Below are 27,603 nucleotides of genomic sequence, written 5' to 3'. Positions count from 1 at the left end.
TCCGTCTCAAAAGCCGCAACGGCATATTTATCATTATTTTGCCGATATCTGGTGGCATGGTTCCCACTAAAGTGGGAGAAAACATTCCTAGAGAGAACTGAGAACCATCTGCCAAGGATAGCTTTCCTTTCCTCCTAGGGAACGGGCTCTACTTCTCGCCTATTTGGGCTCTAAGTGGATGTGGCAGTGATGTGCGCGACTTCCTGCACTCGTCGGCGCTTTTAGCCGGCTATTTGGTGATCGGCCAATCCCGTAGCTGAGATTGGTCGACGGTAGATGTCCCAAAAGGTGGGGGTTTCTGTGGCATGCGGGCTGTGCGCCACATGGCGCACCAGTCAGCTGTAGAGTTGAGAAATGATTAGAGGCGTTGTGCTGCACTGTTTTCGGAGAAGGATCTGCAAATGATGCCCGTATCTTCTGCATATAGACTGACGGCTGAGTTTTAGTCCGGGCTGCGTGGAAAGTCGGCGGTGTAAAGGGAGCAGATGTGGTGTGCGAGGACTGAGCCTTATGGGGCGCCGGCTTGGATGTGGCGGACTGAAAATATTTCGTCTCTCCAGGAGACGTGGAAGACAATTTCTTTCCTCCACCGAAAAGATCCCGTCCGGAAACGGGCGGAGGAGAAGTTAAATCATCCGCTTGTCGGAAATATTTGTTAATGAAATGAGCAAATGATGGCGACACCCTAACCCAGGCGTCTCCTTTCTTAATAAGACGTGTGTTATCTGCAGCAGTTACCGGCGAATTGGAAGCGGCGAAGGATTAAGATATGGCACACTATTATTAAAAACAGCAAATGATCAGCAAAGTGAAAAGTTATTAAAAATGGAAAAAATAAATGAAATCCCTATCAAGATCTAGGTGCACCGCACCCTAAATACCTGCCGGGGAGTAATAACCCATTACCTTCTCTACGTCTCTGAAGACAAGATAAATAGAGAGATGGCGTCCCAGGGCGTAATTGACTGTCGCCGATTAAAGACGAAGAGGAACGGTGAGCTGGTTAACAGCACGTCCGTAATCCTTACTTTCTCTCGAGATAATCTCCCCGACAAGGTCTTCGCGGGGTATGAATCGGTTTCCGTCCGCCCATTCATTCCCAGTCCCACGCGGAGCTTTCAATGCCAGCGTTTCGGCCACATCGCTACTAGATGTGAGGGCAAGGCCACCTGCCAGCGCTGTGGCAAAGAAAAGCACGACGGTGACGCGTGCACCTCAGAGCCAAAGACCGTTGAAAAGCTGCCGTATAATGAAGCTCGGAAAAAATACAGAACACTTATCGCGCCTACATTCTCGCACTCGGTTGCTGCCGTTGTAGATAATGAGAAGAAAAATGATTCAAAAGCGAAAGAGAAATAGAAGGAAGAATTGACACCTAAGAATGTCAAACAAGCCAAGCCGGATAAGGCTACTAAGCCGGCAACTAATACGACCACACCGAAGGAAAAAAACGACGCTATTCAGGGGTTTTCAAAGATGAACCCAACCCCAACCACCTCCGGGGCCACGCAGAGCAGACGTGGAAAGTCTCTGTCCCCGGGTCCATCTGGTTCGCCTACACGTAGCCAACCAGATTCTATGGAAGAAGACGAATATATTTCCGAGTCAGAAATTATTCGGGCGAAAGCCAAGTAGAGAAGACGCATTAAGCGTTGACTCTGGCAGTCTTAAATCTATATATCTATTTATTTAAACTTTTTATTATTTTTAAATGGCTGTTTCATACAGTGGAACTGTAAGGGTTTTTATCGGCATAAGGAGGAGCTCGAAATTTTAATCAGAGATTTTAACCCGTTCTGTATATGTTTGCAGGAAACGCGTTTTAAGGACACGGACAAGGGATATTTAAAGCATTTTAACGCTTTTAGAATGGACGATACTAGTGGCCAACGAGCCCATGGTGGAGTGGCGCTTTTGGTTCGGGAGGCACTTTACACCTCCCGAATAAATCTTAACACACCGTTTCAAGCTGTAGCGGTGACGGTGGTCCTTTGACGGTGTCGCTGACGGTGGTCCCGAGGCCATTACGGTGTGCAACGTTTATCTGTCGGAGGGTGCACCCGTCACCCGTTTTAATCTAGAATCCCTTGTTCACCAGCTGCCTCAGCCTTTTATTTTACATGGAGATTTTAATGCTCACGATCGTCTATGGTGAAGCACCCCGGGACAGTGCAACCGAAGGGGACGCATTTTATCAAGTTTTATATGTGATTTTAACCTATTGTTACTCAATAATGGCGAGAAAACCCGTTTTAACTCTTTTTGCGGCGATTTCTCCTCCATTGACTTGTGCATTTTATCGACTAGTTTGGTCAATAAACTCACACTCTCTTTGCATAAGGACCTTAGTAGGAGCGATCACGTTCCCCTTTTAATCAAAAGGTAGCAAACTTTTAACCCCGATTTAATTAGACCAGGCCGTTGGACTGTCCGGAAAGCCGGTTGGCATTGTTTTAACTCAAATGTTAACAACGTGTGAGATAAAAAAACCACTGTGTTACAAACGTAAGTCTTTTGACGCCCAGCATAATTCAAGCCGCCGAAATTAGCATACCACGATCTCGAAGCATCCTTCCAAGAAATGCGGTGCCATGGTGGAATGAAACCTGCTCAGAAGCCATTAAAAAACGTAAGAAAGCTCTGCGAATTTTCGACAAGTATCCAACAGCAAATAATATCTCCGGTTTTCGGCGACAGAGCGAAAGCGCGTCAGGCGATAAGGACGTAAAGGGGACTTCTTGGATGAATTTTATATCCGACGTCAACCTTAGAACTTTAGAAGGTGAGGAGCATATCGGGTAGCAGCCAGCATCTCTGTATATCCTTCCTAGAAGTCAATGGAAAAGAAATCACTTCTCCATCTGCGATAGGGAACGTATTCGGCCAATTACTCGTCAAATTGAGCGGCGACGAATGCTATGAAGCTTCTTTTACTATCCTCAAGAAACGGCTCGAGAGCGTTCCCATTTCTTTTAACGAGCCTAACCCGACGGTAGATCACAACATCCCATTTACAATTTGGGAGCTGAAATCACCCATTCATGACTCCCACGACACGTCCCCAGGACCCGACGAGATCCACAATGCATTCCTCCGAAATCTATCTGTAACGGCGTTGCTGGAAGTCCTTGATACTTATAATCAGCTCTGGTCCGATGTTGATTTTCCTTTGTCCTGGCTGGAGTCCGTCATTGTTTCCATTCCAAAACATGGAAAAGACCGAGCTGACCCGAATTCTTACCGGCCGATTTCTTTCACCAGCTGTCTGTGCAAGTTAATGAAGAGAATGTTGAATCAACGTCTCATTTGGTGGCTGGATCGCCGAAAACTTATCTGCTGCATACAATGCGGATTCAGACGGAGCCGTTCCACCATGGACCACTTGGTTAGACTTGAAAATTTCATCCAAGAAGCCTTCCTGCTCCGCCAACACGTAGTCGGTGTCTTCTTGACATGGAGAAGGCTTACGACCGGGTCTGGCGACGTAAGATTTTACGCGTATTACGCGAGTGGGGTATTAGAGGCAATTTGCCCATTATTATACAAAAAATTTTAACTAACAGTGTTTTTAAAGTGAGGACGGGACAGATTTTATCAAATTTTTACCCTCTTGACAACGGGGTTCCCCAAGGCTCCGTCTTGAGCGTGACGCTGCTCGCTATTGCGATCAACGCCATAGGTAACTGCATCCAGGAGCCAGTGATAGGGTCACTGTTTGTGGATGATCTTGCGATCTTCTGTAGGTATTCCAGGGTCGTGAACGCATCGCGGATGGCGCAGCTCACTATTGATAAACTTCACAAGTGGACCCAAAATAACGGCTTTATTTTCTCGTCGGAGAAAACCAAGTGCGTTCACTTTTCTCGCACTCGGGGCATCCATGTAAATCCCACGTTACATCTTGGCGGAAGAAACCTCCCATTTGTGGAATCAGTCCGTTTCCTAGGGATGACCCTTGACCACAAACTGAACTGGAAGGAGCTTATTAATTATTTTAAGGTGAACTGTTAGAAGTCTTTGAACGTTTTAAAGTTTTTAAGCCATGCATCTTGGGTAGCAGATCGCACCAACTTAATTTTACTTTACCGCACACTGGTGCGGTCGAAATTAGACTACGGCTCATTTGTGTATGCGTCCGCTCATGAGACATATTTGAAAGAACTAAATTCAGTGCACAACGCAGCACTGCGACTATGCACTGGGGCGTTTAGGACCAGCCCGATCCCTAGTATCTATTCTGATGCAGGTGAGCTGCCTCTATGCTACCGTAGGACCTATCTGCTTTGTAGCTATATTTCTAAAATTTTAGCCATTACGTGTCATCCATGTTATAGTTTACTTTTTAAACCCCATTTTATAAATGTTTTTAACCGAAGGACCAGTAAGTATTAGTTTTAACGATTTTATTCACAGGTGCGATTTCACGCTGCCCGAAGTGTATGCTGTTTCCTTCTCGGAACACCCCCCTTAGATCACTCTGACTCCGGTGGTAAATATTCTTTTACGATCTCGACCGAAGTCTTCCACAACTCCCTCGGAGTACCAGTGTCTGTTTGATATGTTCCGATGGAATAATCACCCCAACCTTACCCCGGTTTACACTGATGGTTCAATACATAACTCTGCTTGTGCATGTGCAGTGTTCCCCCCTCTCCACGGGAACATCAGAGCGAAGCTACACCCGATGTGTAGTGTTTACACGGTGGAGCATTATGCTATAAGGACAGCTCTAGAAGCCCTAGGTGACGACGATGTCTCCTTCGTCATATGCACTGACTCCCTGAGCTCGCTACAAGCCATCTCTGGCTTCTCACCCGTGCACCCGATCGTACAAGAAATACACTCCCTGCTGCTGACCCTCACGAGAAAGGGTTTTAATATCAGTTTTCTGTGGATACCGGGACATGAGGGGATAGCCGGGAATGAGAAAGCAGATGCTATGGCCAAGGATGCACTGAGTGACGAATAGTTTGCCTCAACACTGGTTCCCTACGATGACCTAAGAGCATCACTAAGAAATGTGGTATTGGAACAATGGAGGGAGTCGTGGAGGACTCTGAACAATAACAAGCTCCGTGTCATCAAGGACGTAATAGCAGCGTGGCCCTCCTCTTCTTGTAGTAATCGGAGAGAGGAGGTAGTACTCACACGTGCCCTTTCATCCATGCGTATCTCTTTACTGAAGAGAAATAACCTCCCCAATGTGATGATTGTAGGTGCCTGTTAAATATTAAACATATCCTGATAGATTGTGTTAAGTACCACGACGCGCGAAGATGGATTCATCTAGGGGGAGACCTAGAAGCCCTTTTAGGAGACCACCCTACCAACTTAAACTATACACTTCAGTTCATCAATGAAATAAACATTTTTAATAAAATCTAATTATGCTTGCTCTTTGTACCAAGACACCGTATGCAGTGGCTCTCTTTCTACATAAGTTTTGGAAATAAATGAAGCAGTAGTGGTGCGAAATGACCTAGCCGTCGATGCACCCTAAATTTAAATACTACTACTACTTCTTCTACGCTTTGTCTGCCGTTCCACGACATGTTCGCCTACCAGAAACCTTTTACTGGGAATGGTTTTTGCCCTACACCTGATAGCCGCTTAGCTGTGGGTTTTAACTTCCTATTGGGCCTAAGTTTATTCACCATTTCCGATCCCATAATGTTACATCGGCTCCCGTGTCTAATTTGTATCACACTTCTTTTCCATCCATGTTAATCGTAATCCACCATGTCTCTGTTCCTGATTCAACTCTAACCATGAAGTATGTGTCGTCTTCTTCCTCTTTCACTGTTTCTACCCTTCTCTTTTGGTGACATGCCCTTTCCCAGTGACCCTTTTTATTGTATTATGGCAGACGTTGCACTCAGAATTTTTCGCTGGACACGCCAAAACTTCATGTTGAGGCACTCTACTGCATCTGTCACACGGTTTTGGTGCTTGCTTATTTCCTTGACGCATTTTCTTATTCATGGATTGCTTATGTTGATGCACCGCCTTCGCCTCAAATCGGGACAATTCTTGTGGACTCCTGCCGTTCGTCCCTCTCCGAACCGTCTGCTGTTGTTGGCGTATTTCCTCCACAGTCCACGCTTTTCTCATTGCTTTTCCTAGTGATAATTCGGGATCCATCTGTAATGTCTGCGATAGCTGTTCGAAGCTTACTCTCGCTACGATGCGATCTCTAATTAATTCTTCTTCCAAAGTACCAAATTCACAATACTGCACCAGACGATACAGCTGTGCAATGAAGGCGTCTATCATCTTGTCTTCTCCTTATAGTCTTTTATTAAACTTTGCCCTCATCCCCGCACGGGGGGAAGAGGGTGACCTCTTCCTTTGGGGAGCCGCGCCCCCACGGACCCGAGCCCACCGAGGAGGCTACCTCGTTAATAAACCCCGTCGCTCGCTCGGATAGTGTCCAGACAGCATGTGACTCTACTACTCTGAGTAGCCGTAACATCTGGCGTCCAGATTCACCCACGTGTTTGCCGTCCGTGGAGACCCGTACATGGGGGAGAAAGGGATCCTGGTGGGTGAGTTCTCCGGCACCCAGCTGGGCGTCGGAAACCCGGTATGGACTGGAGTTCAATACCCCTGGATTCCCCGCAAAACGGGCGGCCGAGAAGAGCCCAACTCGGTCAATCGGCTCCTGGCGGCTGGGGAGCTTGGCGACTCCTCTCGAGCGTACGCCAGGACGGGTTAGTGCTGGAGATATGGGGGTCTCCGTAGGGCGGCTGAAGGCGTTTGGGTTCGGAGGGCCACCGCGCTGGAGGTTCTAACCCGAAAGAGACCCGCTATCGAAGGTTCCTATATCCCTTGGGTAGCCCTGACGTCCATTCCGGCTTGCGGGTGGCGTCCCAAATGTGTGGCTCCATGGTGGGTGGGGAGCCCAGGGGATGAATAAAGGGTTAGTCTATGGATCACAATTTATCTCCTTTTCCAAAAAGATCCCGTCCGGAAACGGGCGGGGGAGAAATGAAGAACAACAAATTCTGGATAATGAAATGCCAGAAGGAAGGGGAAACGCTGAAAAAAGTGTACCCCTTCTTAATCCGTAAGGTGTTATCTGCAGCAGTACCGGGAGACATAAAGTCTGCAAAGAAGTTACGGACGGGACCCTATTAATTGAAACATCGAACAAGGCGCAAAGCGAGAAGATCCTTAAAATGAAGCTGTTGAATGATATCCCAGTGACAGTGGAGGTCCACCGACCCCTGAACACTTGTCGGGGCGTAATTAGTCACTACGATCTACTATATGTGGAAGTCGACGAAATAAAGCATGAGATGGCATCTCAGGGAGTGAGCGATGTTCGTCGACTGACCACAAAACGGAACGGAGAAATTACAAATACCACATCCGTGGTGCTTACGTTTTCGTGCAACCGGCTCCCCGACAAGGTGTTCATAGGATATGAATTAGTTCCCGTGCGACCAGTCATACCAGCCCCGATGCGCTGCTTCCAGTGCCAACGCTTCGGTCACATCGCAACGCGATGTGAGGGCAAGGGCACCTGCCCACGCTGCGGCCAGGATGCACACTAGGGCGGATCGGAAAAATCGATTTTTTTCAAATCCATCTGGCCCAATGAAAAAAAGTTGTGGGACCGATTAAAAATAAGGCCTGAAAATTTTGAGACCTCTAGGTGAACCCCTGACCCTCTCTCAAATGCAATTTAGGGGGGGATGGTCGAAATTCGAAAAATATGGTATTTTATGGTCATTTCCTATAGATTTTGCCCAGTTACTGCCCTTCAGGGCAAAAATGACACCGACATAAGAAATACAGATTGGAAAGCAGATAATTGAGTAATTCTTTCGTGATTGTTCCTCCACAGGCGATGCTGAAATATTAAATATTAGTTAGACTAACGAATAAAGGCACACTTGGAGTAAATTTTGGTGCATTTGGCGCTTGGGAGAGGCTTGCTGGGAGGGCACGCGAGCGGCTTTCGCACAAAATCCATATAATCACATTTGTCGGACAATGCCGAAATTGGAGCGCATATCCGAAGTTCGCACACCTTTATAGCCACGTGAGAGGCCTTTTCATGGACCGTAGGCTCCTTTCCTGCGTTCTCGGATCTAAAACTATTTCATCACTTCTCTAAAAGTTGGTAACATCGATTTGTTTAACCCCGACGGGGCGCCTAATAAGGGACAAGTCGTTTCACTAAGCTTCCTTTATTACCTTCTACCATCTTCCGATTTATATTATCAAAGATAAACGACCTCCTAGCAGCATACGCGGGATGAATTTTGCTGTATTGGAGGCGTGGGAGGGGTAGAAGCGAGCGGGGAGGGGACGGGATGGGCCTGCGGCTCTTGTATCCGCGACGCTGCGTGGGCGTTGGAATATTTTCTTCGCGGACGCGGACTCAAATTAGGCATTTTGTGGCTAAACGGTGGCAGATACATCAAAATGCACGAAATTTTTGTCCTAAAGGACAGTAACTCGGCAAAATACCATATTTTTCGAATTTCGACCATCCCCCCCTAAATTGTATTTGAGCGAGGGTCAGGGGTTCACCTAGAGGTCTCAAAATTTTCAGGCCTTATTTTTGATCGGTCCCACAACTTTTTTTCGTTGGGCCAGATGGATTTGAAAAAAATAGATTTTTCCGATCCGCCCTCATGCACACGGTGACTCCAGCTGTTCCAAGGGTCCGCAATGTGTGATCTGCTAGGGTGCACACCCCGCTTACTCCCGCAAATGTACAACAATGATAGAAGAGCGTAAAATAATGGAAATAAAGACAACAGAGAAAATAACATATTTCGACGCTAGAAAGAAGTACAGGGCTATTTCATCTCAAATCAGGCAGATAGAGCAATATCATGTCAGGTGACCATCACCGATTTCTCTGAAAGTTATATATGTGAAAGCAGTATCCCTATGATGAATAATGATCTGCTTAATATGCCTCTCCTCCCGCGTCCGGCTGGCGTCCGCCTTCTATACGCTCGGTCGTTGGATACCTGGAATGAGAAGAGAGGGAGGAAAACTTCCCAGGGAAGGAAGGGAAAAACCCAAGAGAGGGAAGGAAAGAGGGAACGGGATGGGTTCCTCTACACTCCTGTGCCTACCCCAACACTTAGTGGCTTGCAATGGGTATTATGGCTGCTGTTTTTGTGAGCATCCGAGAGAGAGAGTGGCGACTCAGAAAGGTCATGTAATTGTTTGCAATTACTTGGGAGGCGGTGCACCTTTGAGAGATGGTGGAACTATGCTGAAACAAGCAAAAGCTGCTGCTGAGAAGAAAAGTAGTGTGAAAGGAGTGTTGGGCCTGAACAAGATTTAAGCATGGATAAGGTGAATGAAATCAACATTTTAAGGAAACTATAACAGCTCTTTTTTAGTTTTTAAAATGATATGCTTGAAAAAATATTATTTTCCTTAGAGACATTGACGATTTTTGCTTCCAGGGGGGGGGCAGCTGCCCCCTCCTGCCCCTCGCTGGTTACGCCCATGAATTAATTACTTTATAAATGCGTTCAGGCTCTTGTGCCAATATTTGAGATACCTACGTGTCCCTGCCTAGATTGTTAGTGTAGTAGTGTACTCTTAGGGTGGTGCCCCTTTCACAGTCAGCGAGTTGGTACCCCTGAATGATTCTTATTTCCGCTTGGCCCCGAAAGTGTTGTTGGTAAAATGATCATATTTGTAATGGTGTCCGTCAAAATTGATAATTGTGCCGGGGGTATCTCTAAAATTCTGCTCCACCATTCTTTGAAATATCTCAGGGGCACAAGCTATGCCATAGGGCATTCTCAAGTATTTAAAGGTACCAAAGCGGCTAGAGAAGCTACATTTGAGGGATGACTCTTCATCTGATTTAACTTGGTGGAAACCTTCTTTCAAATCAAATACAGAGAAATATAACAAATCCTAAGGAAAAGTCATGAGTCAGGGAAAGATATAATAATATATATTTATTCCACATTATGGTACATGAAATTTTAATAGGTTACTCAAGCATTAGTTTTTACAAAGGTGGAATATAGGCACCCCTGTGGTAAGAACCAGTGTTGGGGTTGCCATCTCATAAATTATACATACAGCTGGCTGGTGCGGCCAAAAACAAAAGAATATACCGCAAGTAATGAGTCAACGTACGCTTTTCTTTAACGTCTGTTCCTTTGAGAAAATTATGAAAAATTGAAACATAAAAATAAATGAAAAGAAATACATTAATTACCATGATACATAGAAATATTTCATATACTGTACAGAAATCAGACTAATAACATACAATTTAAAAAATAATGTGCAAAGATAGTATTTACAAGTACACTTCAATATTGTCTATAGAGAACAACCATATTTTTAATTCACGTAAAAACAGCGTGAAGGACTTTATTGATGTGATACGAAATGGTAGGAGGTTAAACATCTTAGAAGCACAATATAAATAAAATCTTCTGAAAGCTTCATTATTCGGTTGTGGAATAGGTACTCTTTTCCGTGACCTCAAGCCATGATAGGGAATATTTACATAGCCAGTGACATTTCCTCCTCTGATATAAAACATGCGTAGGACTCTATAAACATATAAATATATAAGGGGTAAAATACCCAGTAATTTAAGTAATGGGTAAGAAGCGTCGTCTCTTTTTCCCCCATTATCATTCTTATTATTTTCTTTTGTGACACTAAAACTGGATTTAGATTCGAGATATATGTTCCTCCCCAACAACAAAGACCATACTGCAGTTTGGAATTTAATTAGTGAGTAGTATACCTTTTTAGTACAGGTAAATTACAAATCTGTCTTAAGTAATAGAATTTCCTAAGTGCTGTATTCATGTAATTTTTTAAAATTTGTAAATGATTTTTCCAATTTAAATTCTCATCACTAACAAGACCCAAATACTTTATATTACTAACCTGATCAATTTGAACGCAGTTTCTACACATGTAATCTTTAAATGGAAGGCAACTGGCACACTTATAATACAAACAACCAATAGAATCTTTTCTATCTCTTAAGCTGAATCGAATAAATTTAGTTTTTCACTCAGCGTAAGTTTATTAACAGAAAACCAATACTTTAGCTTGCCTTAGTCGCTTTGCATATGTTCTTGTTCAGGTTTCTTAGGTTAACAATTGAGTAAAAACTTAATAGATTTAATAATTAGGCTTTATTGCCAACAAAGAAATACATTACGGCACTTCACACCATGGCCCCCTGGGCCCATGGTAACACACAGGCTCACATACCAACTTACTCGCTCAGAGTGACTGCGAGAGACTGGCTCTCCCGCCAACTATCATATGTACATGCGGTACATGCGCTCACCAACGTGCGCATGCGCAGCAACAGTTCTGCGCAATATAAATGTACCACATATACCCAACACACCTCCTTACATTTATATTGCACTTACACTAATTCAAACCCAACACATTTCGAAAACTTTCAAACTTTTGACGACACAAGGACTTAGTTAATACATCAGCAACATTATCCTCTGAATTTACCTTGACAATATCAATCATACCTTCCCTAACGCATTCATGCACTTAATGGTAGTGTACCTCAATATGCTTTGAATTTTTAGTAAAATTACCATACTTTGCAATATCAATTGCACCTGAATTATCTTCATAAACCTTCATTGGCTTTATTAATTGTTAATCAAATGTACTCAATAATTCTTTTATAAATTTAAATTCACTTACTGCTTCTGACAAAGCCACATGCTCTGCAAAAGTTGAAGCTTTCGTCACAGACTTTTGCTTTTTCGATTTCCAATACATAACATTCCCAAATAATCTTATAACATAACCTGTTGTGGATTTCCTATCCAAATAATCACCTGCCCAATCAGCATCAACATAACAATCAATAATATTTACACAATCATTCATTTTGTAACTTAATTTCAATCCTTTGTTAAAATTAAATATTTCAAAATTCTTAAAGCATACTTAAAATGCGTTTCATTATAACAATTTTGATATCTACTTAAGTAATTGACGCTGAAACTTATGTCAGGCCTTGTAGCTGAACTTATATATATCTCAGGGAAAAATTTTTGCTTTGCAACTGCTTTGGAACCCTTTTGAAACTGCTTTGGAACACCAAAATCTGCATTGGAACTGGTGTGAAACTCATTTTCACTCATTTGTACAAAAAATTAGAAATATGAAGACGTTTGTAACTCATTTGTGATCCCCTTTGGAACTCCTTTGTACAGTGTGTGTTCGTTTGGAACTGCTTTCTACTAATTTGGAACTACTTTTGAACGATTCGGCAGGATTTCCAGACGTCATCATTCGTATTGTAACTGCTGTGTACGGAGAAAATTCATTTGGAACTCCCTTTGAACGAGATGACAGGATTTCCGGGCGTCATCATTCGTATTGTAACTGTTGTGTACTGAGAAGATTCATGTATAACGGCTTTCCATACGTTTGTAATTCTTTGTGACCAAATCCATGCGATTTATATACGTCATCATTTGTTTTGGAACTGTCTTCTACGCGCCAACATACCATGGCCAGGTTCAGTCTGATACGTTTGGTCGAGAAAACGAAAATTCTTTAATATATGCAATAAAAATGCATTAGTGGTTTAATAAGAAATAATCGCAGGTCAGTTAATAGAAACGGAACTCCCAAATAATCACTCGAATTAGTTTAAAAATTATTCTATTTTCCTTGTGGCTAAAATCGTATTTTTGGGTCCGATTAGAAATGCGACAAGATTATATTCACTACGTACCGAGAATTTTGGTTGCGTATAATAAAGGTATTCAATAACAAATTCATAGCGCTCGCGTTTTTTTGCGTTTCCAAGTATATTATTATCGTAAAAATTCAATGTCTATACTTTCAAAGTATACTTCGCAATTATAAATATTGCGAATTTTACGGCATATTTGCAACCTTTTCTTTCATTGCTTTCGTTCTTTGATATTACTGGAAAAGTAGTATTTTGCATAGATTAATATACATAAAACCATAGAGTAAGTATATAATATACTTACTCTATGATAAAACATACCGATGTATTGTCTTCGCGATCCCTTGGAAATGGTTTATGTCCATATTTGGATCCGTATTTAAGGGCTGAATTTTTTCGCCATGAATCCCTCCTTCGAAAATATATTTCAATGTCGAGGTTGACAAGTTCGATTACCCGGCAATGCCTTTTTTCGCATTTCCCATTGCATTTTCAGATATTTAACATGACGGTTTTCAAGAAAAAATATCCAGAAACGAAGGCATTTCACTCAAAAATGGACACTGAATGATCCACATCAACCACGTAAGATCGGAATTAAGCTCTCAATAAGGACTTTCTTGACCACCAAAGTGACTTACCCCTCACTCCGCAATTTGAAAATATGAAACTTGTGTTAAAATTGTCGAGCTTGAAGGTCTTTCGTTTATGACTAATGCTTTGCAAAACAATGGAGCTATTGCGAAATGGCGGCACTGCCGCACTTCAATTCGTAATATTCATCTTGCCTAAATATCCGAGACAGATTAAAATAAACTTCAAGAAAATTGAGTACGCCATCTTGAACTGCTACAAAGCAGGTGGGATGGTGTACAAATGAGTTCCAAATGGGTGTCCAACTGGTACAAATCAGTTTCAAAACGGATGAACGAGTGGTACAAACGAGTTCCAAATTTAAATCCAAATGAGTACCATAGCAGTTTCCAATGGAAATCCAAGGCAGCTCAAAATATGTTACAAATGAGTTGATGACATGGTAGGACGCTATGACGTCATGAACTGCTGTGTACCGTGTTTCAATTCCACAGTAGTTAAAAAGCACATACAAATCAGTGGTACAAAGCAGATAGATGACAGTTCCAAATGACTTACACAGCAGAAATTTTTCCCTGAGTAATAAGGTACCAATTACATTTCTGAATTTAATGTTTTTGTCACAGATATCCGCCTTCTCAATTTTTAAGCTTACTTCCATTGGTGTATTGTACAATTTACTATTTTCTAAATTATATTTCTTAACCAATGATTCAATATACTTGGTTTGATTTAATTTCAATTCATGCTTGTGGGACTCATATTCAGTGGTAATCCCAAGATACACTTTAACTTTCCCAAGATCTTTCATTTTAAATTTTTCAGATAGTAAGTAAGACTTTAACTTTCTGTATTTCTTTCTCATGTCCACCACAAATTAATAAATCATCAACAAAAATTAATAAATAAATAGAATCTTTTCCATTTCTAAGAGAATATAAGCAGGAATCAATATTACTTCTTTTAAAACCTAAATTAGCAAAAATATCATCAAGGCTTTCATACCAAGCTCTTGGACTTTCTCTTAAACCATATAAAGCTTTGAACAATTTACATACTCTTTTTGTACCATCTTCATAGCCTTTTGGTTGTTTAACATAAACTTCAGAAATGACCTTGCCATTTAAAAAAGCAGTTTCCACATCCATTTGGTCAACTTCTAAACCCATCTGACAACAATATGACAAAAGAATTTTTAAAGTCTGCATTTTTGCTACGGGAGAATAAATATCATCAATTTCATCGGTTTGCTGGAAACCTCTCACAACTAATCTGGCCTTATAAGTATCATCGGTTTTTTTTGTATACACCCATTTAACATCTAAAACTATTTTAATATTTTTGACCAATTTCCAAGTGTTATTTTTAATTAAACAATCAATCTCTTTATTCATTGCCTTTTTCCATAATTTACTCTCGTTGGACTCAATCGCCTCCTCAAATGTATTTGGTACATCCGTTCTGCACATATTTACAAATATACCGCTATTGTACACATAATAATCATCAAGTTTCTCAGGAGGATTCCTGTCTCGTTGAGATCTACGAATTTCAGCTTCCCTCTTAGTTTCTGACTCTAATGATTCATTTTCAGAACTATCGTTAATTTCATCTTTCAAATCACTGTCTTCATTGTCCTCATGATCAGATTCATTCTCATTTAATCCAATACATACAACATTTTCTTCTACAATATCTACATGCCGCGCTACTATGACTGTACCATTTATTAGTACCCTGTATCCAACATTACTATAACCAATTAAAATACCCATACCTGCCTTTTTATCCCATTTTGAAGATCTTTTCTGTTCTGGAACTCTAACAAAAACAGTACTTCCGTACAAACGTTAATTAGAAACATCTGGTTTCTTACCGAAAAATATCTCATAGGGAGTTTTTCTTTCAATAGTATTGGCTAATGTACGATTTTTCAAATACGTTGCAGTAAATATAATTTCTGGCCAATACCTTTTGTGCACATTTGCTTCTGCTAACAAACAACGTGCCATATTCATTATGGTCCTGTTAAACCGTTCCGCTGTTCCATTCAGTTCATGTACATATGATGGACAATTGTTAATTACAATACCTCTCTCTCTGGTAAAATTATAAATGTCACCATTCAAATACTCCTTCCCGTTATCACATCTCAAAAATTTTACCCTTTTACCCGTAAGATTTTCACATTCATTCACAAATTCAACAAGACAATCAAAAACTTCAGTTTATCGTATAAACTTTAGCAATTTTACTATAATCATCAATGAAAGAAACAAAATATTTTTCACCTTTAAGACCCGTGGTTTGGAAAGGTCCACAAATATCAGTATGAACAATTTCTAAAATATCTTTTGCTCTGTTCCTATTATTCTCAAATGGAACATTACTCATTTTGTTTTCAATACATAATTTACATTTCAAAAAGTCTGATTCAAGTTCACTCGGAATACCGCGGACGCGTCCAGCAACTGATTTTTCACCAAAGTATTTAAATATTTAAAATTTACATGTCCCAATAAACGATGCCATTTTTCCTTTAGAGTCATAGAATCAACACTTTTATTCGCAACATTTACCAAAGTTCCTGATTTTACTTTGCTTTTCATAATGTATAAACCATTCACTTCCAAAGCTACTGCTGTAACATTACCTTTAAAATCAATAATTTTGGTCATTTTACCTTTAGAAACAATTGTATTACCCACAGTTATTTTGCTGTAGCTAATCAGGTTTGATTGCATATCTTTAACATACAATACATTCTTCATATTAACTAAATTCTTCTTGCCAAATGCATCAATAGAACTTAACACATTTCCGATTTTTGTGGCTTTTAGAATTTCATTATTACCCAAATGAACATTTATGGGTTGCTTCAGAACAATACATTTATCAAAATATCTATCATCATTAATGATGTGGTCTGTACAGCCACTATCAAGAAGCCACTTTATCGCATTACGATCTACATTACTTATCTCAGTGTTATGCACCGCACGATGAGCAACCGTTGTAAGCTATGCGCTGTATTCTTCATTCTTCTGTCCTTGGTCTGCGCATGCTCCGTGCCATACTCCGCGCTGCCCGCAATGAAAGCTGCCACGCCCCCTTACGAAGCCTCTACTTCCGGGTCCTTGCCTGCATCGTGATGAACGCCATGTGCCTCTGCTACTTGTCATTTGTCCACTACTTCTGCAATCTCTTCGTATATGTCCCACTTCACCACATTGGAAGCATGTTCGCTCTTGCCTATTTCTATCCGCCGCGAATGCGTTGCTTTTCCTAGCCGAAGTCTCGTATTTTTGATTTTTCAACTCAGCCATTTGAATTTTATTCCTCACATAGTCAGCAGTTTGATCCTCTTCTTTTAACGTGTCAATTAAATCACCAATGTAACTGTACGAGTCAGGCAACGTGTTCAACATATAATTTAATTTTTCCTTCTCTGAAACACTCGCGCCAGCGGCTTTCAACTCATTTACCAATTTTTCAAAGTCACTGAAAAATTTCGCCGAGTCACTGTAATCTCTAAGTCTCAATCTTTCCAATTTATTTCTACACACAATTTGCAGTGCTGTTGACTCTTTCAGATATAAACTGTCGAACTTCTTAATTATATCGTACGCCGTCGTTTTATCACATACAAATTCCAATTGCTTATTTGAAAAGCGCCGTATATATAGTTCATCGCCTTTAAATCATTTTCATCCCAATCCTCTTTGTCCGAAGAAACTTTTCCTCTCATTATGACATTGTCACACTTTTTAAGTTTCAAAAGTAATGTCACACGTTTCTTCCCCATGCCGTATTCTTCTCCGTCAAACACCGGTATAACCAAATCACTGTACTTCGCCATTTTTCCGTCACTCGTACAATAACCAAGAAACCACCACGTTAACCACGGACTTCTGCTACCATGTTCAGGTTTCTTAGGTTAACAATTGAGTAAAAACTTAATAGATTTAATAATTAGGCTTTATTGCCAACAAAGAAATACATTACGGCACTTCACACCATGGCCCCCTGGGCCCATGGTAACACACAGGCTCACATACCAACTTACTCGCTCAGAGTGACTGCGAGAGACTGGCTCTCCCGCCAACTATCATATGTACATGCGGTACATGCGCTCACCAACGTGCGCATGCGCAGCAACAGTTCTGCGCAATATAAATGTACCACATATACCCAACAGTTCTTTAACAGTTGGCAGATCTTTTGCAGAGTAAGACAAGGCTGTGTCATCAGCAAAACAGGTAAGTTCCCCATTGAATAGTCCAGTACATAAATTGTTGACGTATACTAGGAATAGAATAGGTCCGAGTACTGAACCTTGTGGCACACCATACAGAATAGTTTCAGGTAAACTGTAGCAATCTTAAAATTTTACCAACTGCGTCCTTCCACTCAAGTAGCTACAAAACCAATTTAGAGCTACGCCTCATACTCCTGCTTCCCTTAGCCTACATAGCAAATATCATGATCCAGTGAACGGAAGGCCTTTTTGATGTCAACAAATATGCCTGAAACGCATGCTCCTTTATTTAGACCATTAAATAATTCAGAGCAAAATTTAAGCAGAGAGTCTTCATTAGATTTTCCTTCCACAAAACCAAATTGGTTTTTTTGACAAATAGCTATTTCTGGAAAAGAAACTTAGTGACCGTTTTTTGACAACCTTTTCTATGATTTTTGAAAAAACCGACAGCAAAGAAATATGTCTGTAATTATTTATATCAGTTCGACTGCCCTTTTTGGGAATTGGTATTACAACAGCAATTTTCATACCCTCGGGGAACTCACCCGAACTGAAACTCAGATTTATTATAAAGGATATTACAGGAGCTAATATTTCACTAACATATTTTAGAGTGAAGGCTGAACTCCATCAAATCCGGGAGTTTTATTTGTTTTAAGTTTTTTTATGACATTATTTACCTCAAAGGCAGTGGTTGGGTACACGAAAAAGGAGTCCTGAACGTGCTTAATTGGAAATGAACGACTGTATTGTGAGATACTATCTATAGTCTCCCTTGTATTTCTCAATTTCTTTCAAAACGCCAACAAAGAAGCTATTGAATTCGTTTGAAATATCTAGGGGGTTTGTCAAAAATATACCTGGCCTATCAGGTACACATATTTTTTCAGTTTCAGCCTTAGTACCACTCACACTAAGGACACTGTTGATCACTTGCCATTGCTTTTTTAAATAATTTTTATTTTTATTTAATTTAAGTAGTAGCTTTCTTTTCTGACAATAATCTCATGTCTAATTTTAGTAGATACAGCGCTGAAATATCTATGCAGTTTTTTGTCATCTGGCTTTTTTTTAAGTTTCTTATATAAAATTTTTCTCTGTGACAGCCGTTTACATAGACCAGTGGTCACCCAAGGTTGGATTGGTCTATATTTAACTCTACGAGTTGTCACAGAAGTACAATTTTCTATATTTTGTGTTAATTTCTTTAAAAAGATGTTGAAAGCTATAGTAACATCTAGTTGGTCATGTACAGTAGGCCAGCCGACACAACTTAATGACAATTTCAATTTGGGGTGATCTATTCTCTTAGTTTCTTGATTTTTTCGCGGATCTTTTTTTTGCGCTTTCTCAGAGTGAAAAATAGTAAGTGCGCATGTGGTTAGATCATGGTCACTTCGACCTGAGGAAATAACACTCGATTTAAATTTAACATTACTTTTACATCTTAGATATATGTGGTCAATACATGTTTGACTATTTCCAAAAGTTCTAGTTGGACTGCTTATTAATTTTTCCAATCCGTAACTTGACATAATCGTATTATACTTGTCTACGTTAGGTGTTTGTTTTAAAATACATAAATTCATGTCACCAGTGACAATCAAATTTTTTTCGGAACAAGCAGAAAGGACAAGATTCAGTTCTTCTAAAAAGTTATGTACACTGTTTGAGTGCAGGCGGTAGACTGCAACAACAGAAAGAGACATACTCCCAAGATCAATGGTTACCTTGATAGCATCAGCAGTTTGCATATCTACTGTACTCTTACTAGCATTGTAAATTTGGGATACGTAAATCGCTACACCGCCTGCTCTGTAGTCCTCATTGCACTTAACAAATTGGTTATACCCTTTAATATTATAAAAACAAGTTTCACAATCTTTCACCTAGATTTCTGTTAATACTATTACTAGAGGTAATTTTTTTAGGGAACCTAAAAAAACTTCAAGGGCACTGAAGTTTTCTCTCAAGCTTCGAATATTCTGATTCATTATGACCAAGTCATTACCTTCACCACATCATTGAACATTGAAAAAGATTCCTCGCTCAGCGCCATGAAAATAAGTATAGGTACACCAGGATATCCTTTGTATTCATTAAGATAGAAGGAAAATTATAGCTTACTGATGTCGTCCATGCATAAAACCAGTTTCGCAGGATGTTTTTCTACCTTTCTCAGATATACTTTACCTCCACGTATCCACAAGAAGTCGTAATTTTTTGTTTTCTTTGCCTCCCTCGCTGCACTTAAGAGTCTTCTCCGGCCGGGGCAAAGTGACTCATTGATGTCTGTCGGTGGAGTTCCTTCCAGAGTTAAATGCCTGGTGGAGAAGTTCCTCTTGACTCTCCGCTTTAGAAGTATGTCCTCTTTAGTGCGTTGAGAAACAAAATTCACGTGGATTCCTCCTGGTTTGTCATTAGACATAGACTTATACCTATAGCAAAAATCAATGGCTTCGTCTTTTATCTCCACTCCTAGCTCAGCTCCAATTTTACACACGACTTGGGTAAGGTTTTCATGTGCACTAAATGGGACACCATGTATTTCCACGCTATTTCCTAGAGCACGTTGTTCTAAATCATCACAACGGCTTAGAGCGTCGTTCACACGTTTCTTTTGCTGCACATTTTCATTCTGAGGAGCAGAAATTTGCTCGTAGCACCGATCTAACCTTTTCCCCTGCTTTTCAATAATTTTCACACTATCATCTAACCTCTCATATAACTTATTTATGGAATCTCCCAGATTACTTTCTGTGACTTTCAACTCATTTTTCATCTCTTTAATTAAGGCGTACACATCTTCTAGTGATGTGCTGCCCTCACAGCGATCACTGGACACCGAATCACGCAGACTTTGCCGGTGAACACTTTGGCACTCACTACACTTCCACGTCTGCCCACTTGCCTTAATGCCCTCGATGTCCTCCTTTGACATGGATTGTTTCAAGCAGTTGCCATGGAAACATTTTTTGCACTTGTCACAAGCAAGGTAGACGGTGTTTCGCGTGGTTTTTTTTACACACGGAGCAGTTGCTCATAGTAGTGTAGTTCTTCTCACTTGGCAAGGGAGGGAGCAGCAATCACATACAGTAACGCCCGGTTATAACTTTCAGATAACTAGCGTAATAAGGTCACTGGAATATCGCACTCACTCTAAATAGCATTTTTTACAGCTTGTAAGTCACTATGGTTGAATGGCTCATTTCCGACAAAACAGCCAACTGACGGACGAAAGAGATTTCAGGGATATGTTAACCCTTAAGAACCCAATATGTTTTGCCGTGAATTTTATGTTTTTTTATTGTTAATTCGCGTAAATATAATCATTCAAATACATTATTGCATTTGTTTTCAAATTTCCCTCTCACAGGTATGTATATTTTAGAAAATGTTGCTTCAAAGCAACACTGGGCTGGTAGGGAACTTTTTCAGATTTAACTCCTGTAAGTGAGTATCTCATTCTAACTTTATTCTTTCAAGCTGTAAATATTTTTAACTATTCATCAAAAAATGCATAATTTTTCGCAATACCTAATAACTTTACCATGAAGGTAAACCGAATAATTTTTATTTCACATGTAAACTTTTTACATGTGAAATAAAAGGCTCCTTTCGAGCGTACGCCAGGACGGGTTAGTGCTGGATATACGGGGGTCTCCGTAGGGCGGCCGAAGGCGTGTGGGTTCGGAGGGCCCTCGCGCTGGAGGTTCTAACCAAAAAGGGACCCCCTATCGAAGGTTACTATATCCCTTGGGTAGCCCTGATGTCCATTCCGGCTTGCGGGTGGCATCCCAAATATGTGGCTCCGTGGTGGGTAGGGAGCCCAGGGGATGGAAAAGTTCTTAGTTTCATGGAGACCATTACTCCTCCTCCGCCAAAAAGATCCCGCCCGGACACGGGCGGAGGAGAAAAGTGTTTTGAAAGCTCGAAGTGGTTTTTGTCTATGAAATGCGCCAGAGAAGGTGAAACTCTGAAAAAGGTGTCTCCCTTTTTTTTAAAAAAAAAAGCTATGCAAACGATAATTACAGGAGAGTCAAATTCGGTCAAAAAACTAAGAGATGTTACCCTTCTAATAGAGACTGCGAACAACATCCAAGCCGAAAAATTCTCTAAGTCCACAAACGCAACGAATGTTGGCTTGTTCTTTTCCATTCTCTTCTCTATGAGCAGTCTAAGGGCCAATATTGCTTCCCTTGTGCCTTTGTTCTTTCTGAATCCTAATTGGTCCTCATCCAAGTACTCTTCTGCTTTTCGTTCTATTCTTCTATAGATGATCCTTGTCAGTATCTTCGATACATGTGTAGTGAGGCTTATGGTCCTAAAATATTCGCAGTTCTCCGCTCTTTTCTTCTTAGGAATAGGGATTTTAATGTTCCTCTCGAAGTCCTTTGGTATCTCACCTGCTGAATACATTTCAGTAATGATTTTGTACATGTGGTTCAACGTCTTCTCTCCTGCATTTTTAATTAGCTCTGCGGGAATATCATCAATGCCTGACGCTTCATATCCTAAGGTACATACAGCCGCCGTCTGGTCTGACAATTTGACAACGTGGATTGGAGCACAATAATTGGAATCTTAAAGGAAATTGGTGTTTTTTATAATGACAGAAGAATCATCGACAGTTTATACAAAAACCAAGTAGCGGTGATAAAATCAGGGCCCAGCTGTGAAGAAGCAAGAATTAGAAAAGGAGTGCGACAAGGCTGTACATTGTCACCCGTAATTTTCAACGTTTAAATTGAGATAGCCATTAATGAAATCAAAGATTTGCCGATGACATAGCCGTTATTGCAGAAACAGAGGTGGATTTGAAAATTATTCTGGTTAACATGGTAGGGTAATGGGTAAATATCAACTGAAAATAAATACGAAGAAAACCAAGATCTTAGTATTCAGCAGAAGAGAAGAAGTCATAACTAATATTAAAACAGGGAAGCAAAAACTGATAGAGGTGGATGAACTCGGTTATTTGGGAAGCAAGCTAACTAGTGACCGGAGAAGTAAGAAAAATAATCAGCAGAATAGCCCAGGCGAAGAGACCATTCCACCATAGCGGGAAACTTAAATATGGAAGTAAAGAATCAATTCAAAAGAACCCACATTTGGAGTATGCTACTATACGGAAGTGAGGCATGGACAATGACTGCAGCGGAGAAAGCGGGGATAGAGGCTTTCGAAATGTGGTGCTACAGAAGAATGATGAAAATCATATGGATCTTAAGATCCTTATTTTTTTTGGTTTACCCGTGTCACAAATTAAAATTCCAACAGTTTCGTCCCCGCTGCTGGAGACTTCATCAGGGCGATGACACTTTTTCTTCGTGCGCGTGAATATATATTCTCAGGAAGGTTGGGGTGGGGGAAGGGTGGGGGGTAGGTTTGGGGCTTTCGAGAATGATTTGGCGATTATTGGAAGCCAGGATGTGCTGATGTGTTGTCCTTGGTCTCTGTTGAAATTATCCCGGTGTTTTCTTATCTCAAGGGCCTCCCTTATTATTCTGGTTTTAAAGTGTCTTTCTTTCGCCAAGACTTCTACGTTGGTAGCCTCTATGTTATGTCCTGTTGCGGCGTGTTCTGCGACGGCTGATTTTTCGGTGTGGCGCAGTCGAATGGCGGCGGCATGCTCCTTCATTCTTGTCCGTATGGTTCTGCCCGTCTCGCCCACATACACTTTACCGCATGTCTGGCAGTTGATTTTATATACACCTTCGGTTTCTAACAGGTCTTTTTCTTTGACATTCCGGATGATATCTTTAATTCGCCTACGTGGTTGGAATATTGTTTTAATGTCATATGTTTCTAAAATCCTGGCTATCCTATCTGTAGCCCCCTTGATATAAGGCAGGTATGCTCTTTTTCCGTTGTCATTTTCGTCTGCGTTTACGGGCCGAGGAGTGGAATTTAGTTTTTTGTTGATGGTCCTTTCTACTTCTCTTCTCTCGTATCCATTGTTAACTAATATATCGTTTAACTGATTAAGTTCCTCTTTCCTATGGTCTTTATCGGTCAACTGAATAGATCGGTGAATCATTGTTGCCATTACCCCTTTTATTTGTGATGGGTGGTGGTGTGAGCTGGATAGGAGGTATCTGTTTGTATTCGTCGGTTTCCTGTATACCGCATGCCCCAGGGATCTGTCTTCTCTTCTGATGACGAGGACGTCGAGGAAGGGTAACTTCCCGCCGCATTCTTCTTCTCTCGTAAATTGGATGGCATCATCTATGGAATTCAAGTATTTGTGGAATTCTATTAACTTGTCCCTACCATGTTTCCATATCAAAAACGTGTCGTCCACGTATCTAAGCCACATGGATGGTTTGTGTGTTGCATTTTCTAACGCAGTCTTCTCAAAATGGTCCATTTATATATTAGCAACTGCGGGAGAGATGGGAGATCCCATCGGAGATCCTTCTATCTGTTTGTAGAACTCTCCCTTCCACTTGAAAAACGTATTCTGTAAACATATCTCGGCTAAGGTAGTGATGTTGGCGTCGAATTTCTCCCTGATGACGCCGATGGCTTTCTCCGTGGGTATTTTGGTGAACAAAGATACTATATCAAAGCTAACTAAGATATCGCCGGTTTCCAATTTTACCTCGCGTATTAGATCGAAGAAGTGCCGGGAGTTCCTAACATATGATTTGGCCTTTTCGACTTCCGGTTGTAGCGTAGATGCGACGTATTTCGTACGTGGGAGAGTCTATGGAGCTGATGATTGGTCTAAGGGGAACGCCCTCCTTATGTATTTTGGGTAAACCGTAGATGTATGGAGTCTTCGGGTCTTGAGGCGTGATGGATTTTCTAATTTGTGGATCAGTGATGCACTTCTTGATTAACTCAGTCGTCCTCCGCTTAATGCCTCCCGTGGGATTCTTCTCTAGCTTCTTACACGGACCACCATCCAGCAATTCTTTCATTTTGCTTTCGTAGGCTTCCGTGTCCATGACAACTGTAGCTTTACCTTTGTCTGCGGGTAGGATGACAATGCTCATATTCTGCCTGAGTGCTTCCAAGGCTCTTCTTTCTTCTTTTGTTATGTTGGGTCGAGGCGGCTGTTTTTTCACCGTGCGTAGGACCCTCGCTGAGTCCTGCCTAATTTCCTCTGCTGCTACTCTCGGTAAGTGGCTAATGGCTGCTTCTACGTGGCTAATAGTTTCTTCTGGGATAACTTTTGGTGTTACTGCGAAGTTCAGCCCCTTCCTAAGTACTGCAGATGTCCCTTCGTCCAGTTGGGTCTTAGAGAGGTTTACTATCACCTCTTGTCCAGTTTCATTGGCGACATTCTTCTGTGTGGCTGTTATATAATTGATCAAATGGATCGACCGAGTTAGTAACGAGGAAGTCCTAAGTAGAGTAGGAGAGAAGAGAAGCCTCATGAAAACCTTAATAAGAAGACGGAACAACCTTATAGGCCACATCTTGAGACATGATGGTATGATGAAGACAATCGTCGAAGGACAAGTGGAAGGCAAGAATGGAAAAGGAAGACCTCGAACAATATGTATTGAACAAGTAAAGAAAGATGTGAAATACAAGAAATACGTAGGTGTGAAAAGATTAGCTGATAGGAGAATTGAGTTGAGAGCTGCGTCAAACCAATCCTAGGATTGTTTACCAGTGATGATGATACATATTTAGAAGCCACTTGCCTGTGCATATCAGACCTCAAACACATAAAGACGAGGTGGTTTGCAAATACAAACCCATTAATGCCTAATGGGTCGTTAGCGACCCAGTTTGAAAAAAATTTTAACTCGTAAAACATTTTCAGATTTAGCGTTAAAATATTTTTATTGGTTTATTCAAACAATAATCTTATATTATTCAACTAATTTACAAATGTAAGCGCATAACAGCATTTTTTTAATAAGCCTCGTAGTGATGCAACCGTGCCTCTCCTTGAAAAATTAATTTTTAAATATTGTAATCCATGAAATATTTTTCCCTTGGTCATTGTTACCTAGTATAAGTTCAAAGAAAGAAAATGATAAGCTTTATTTATATAAGTAGAGTGGGAATGAAAATATATGGGTTTAATCGTGCATGGGTTGCATTGGGCACCCAAGTTCCCCTAGCCTGGCTGTATTTCACATGCAGACGTTTTGGTTTAAATGCCCAATTCAGAACTTTCATTGAGTATTTGGCCATTATTACACATTTTAGGCTTGTGGCATTTGTATTTCATTATTCTTTTTAAGATTAACCTATATCATGCCTGAAAGACAATTGACTATGAAACAAAGGCGTACCCAGGATCAAAACTAGGGGGGCAAGCCATGGTTGTTCAAGCTTTAGGTAAGATTTAAGCATGGAAAAGGTGAATGAAATCAACATTTTAAGGAAACTGTAACGGTTCTTAATTGGTTTTTAAAATTATTTGTTTGAAAAAATTTTATTTTCCTTAAAGACATTGGCGATTTTTGCTTCCAGGGGGGGCAGCTGCCCCCTCCTGCCCCTTGCTGAGTACGCCCACGATATGACACGTGTTGGGCTGAGACACATCGTCCAACGATGCCATGGCCACTCAGGAAACCTGGTGGGTACCACGAACCCTTACTGGGCCCATAATCTCAGACAGGGACCTCCCTCCCCCCACACTTGTCTTCACTAAGGGTGCATGGGGCAGAGGACACAAGAGAGTACGCCGTCACCTCCTGCACGAGGCACACACACACACACACACCGTTATTTTCATTCCCAATTCATTTTGGAAAGTATTTATTAGCGAGGAACTAAGAACTGAGTTTGTTGAAATTAACCATTGAAAATACGTTACATAGAATTTTCCGAATTTTCAACTGACTCATGAGATGTACTGTTTCATTGGTGTATTATATTTGAATAGTTATGTACCACTTCCCCACCCACGCATGCATTGGGAGAGTGCAGATGATGCATGGAATTCATTACTTGTGAATTAAATGAGAAGAAACTGATTTGAGGGGATTTTAAGATTCTTACATTTATGCACAAATGGTGTTATAACTCCAGGCAACAGAATGGAGAAAGTGAGACCTTTCCAAAATAAGTTGAATGAATCATTCATTGTAAACGCTCCAAATGAGAGGCATGCATCAATTGACGAGTCCATGATTCCTAATTTCGGAAAGCATGGGTGCAAACAATCTTGAGGGGCTAAGGCACTGTGGAATGTGATGAACCCAGTACCAGGCCCCCAAACAATAATTTACCTCAATCAGCCCATGTGAGAAATTCCTTTCTGCTTTTGCAGTTATCGCTGAATATGTATATGAACTGGGACTCTTATGATGGGCAGCATTACCGTTTTTTACTTTTAAATTCATGAAAAAAGGAGGAAATGAGGAAGTTTTTTGTCATTACTTTCCTTCCCCACCCATTTGAGGATTTCACCTCTGAGTGAACCACCCCATTTTCCTAGCAATGAAAAAATATGCTATTGGAGCCCATGTATTATTTCACTGTAGTACATTCCAGAATCTGTTTGAAAATGCAAATTTTATATTTTTGACGGTACTTCGGTACCACCAAATCCCTATTGCTGCATCATTCCTCTTTTTTTTCCTTTTGTGGTTTTGAAAAAATGTAACTATTACTAATTGTTATCTGAAAGTATTAATTACTTTTTACGTGTCTCCTAGAAACACAAACTTCAAGGAGCACAAGTTGGGTGAATGAGATTATCCCCACCCATATAATTCCGCCAAGTTATTACGATAAGTTCTGCTGTCACTGACCAAAGGATAAGAGGAAACTGGAAATCATGGGGTCCATTCATTCAATTGAGTGAACTTGTGAATTCATCTTTGAGTTCAATATCAATGTCCAAAGTGATTACAAACTGCCCATGCCAGTAATGATGGATGGGTGTACGGTAGATGGAGAATCAGGCTTACTTTGAGAAATCACACAATGTATTACGATGTACTTGTATTTTATGTGGTTTCTCAAAAATTAGTCCATTTTCCTCATCTTTGTATTCGCTAATTCAAAAACGAAAACCATCTGCTTTCAAATATGATGACATATTAGTCATAAAATAGTTCAAATCAAGTAACTG

This window comes from Ischnura elegans, chromosome X (genome assembly GCF_921293095.1).
Source record: "Ischnura elegans chromosome X, ioIscEleg1.1, whole genome shotgun sequence".
Lineage (NCBI taxonomy): Eukaryota > Metazoa > Arthropoda > Insecta > Odonata > Coenagrionidae > Ischnura > Ischnura elegans.
This window is presented reverse-complemented; position numbering follows the sequence as displayed.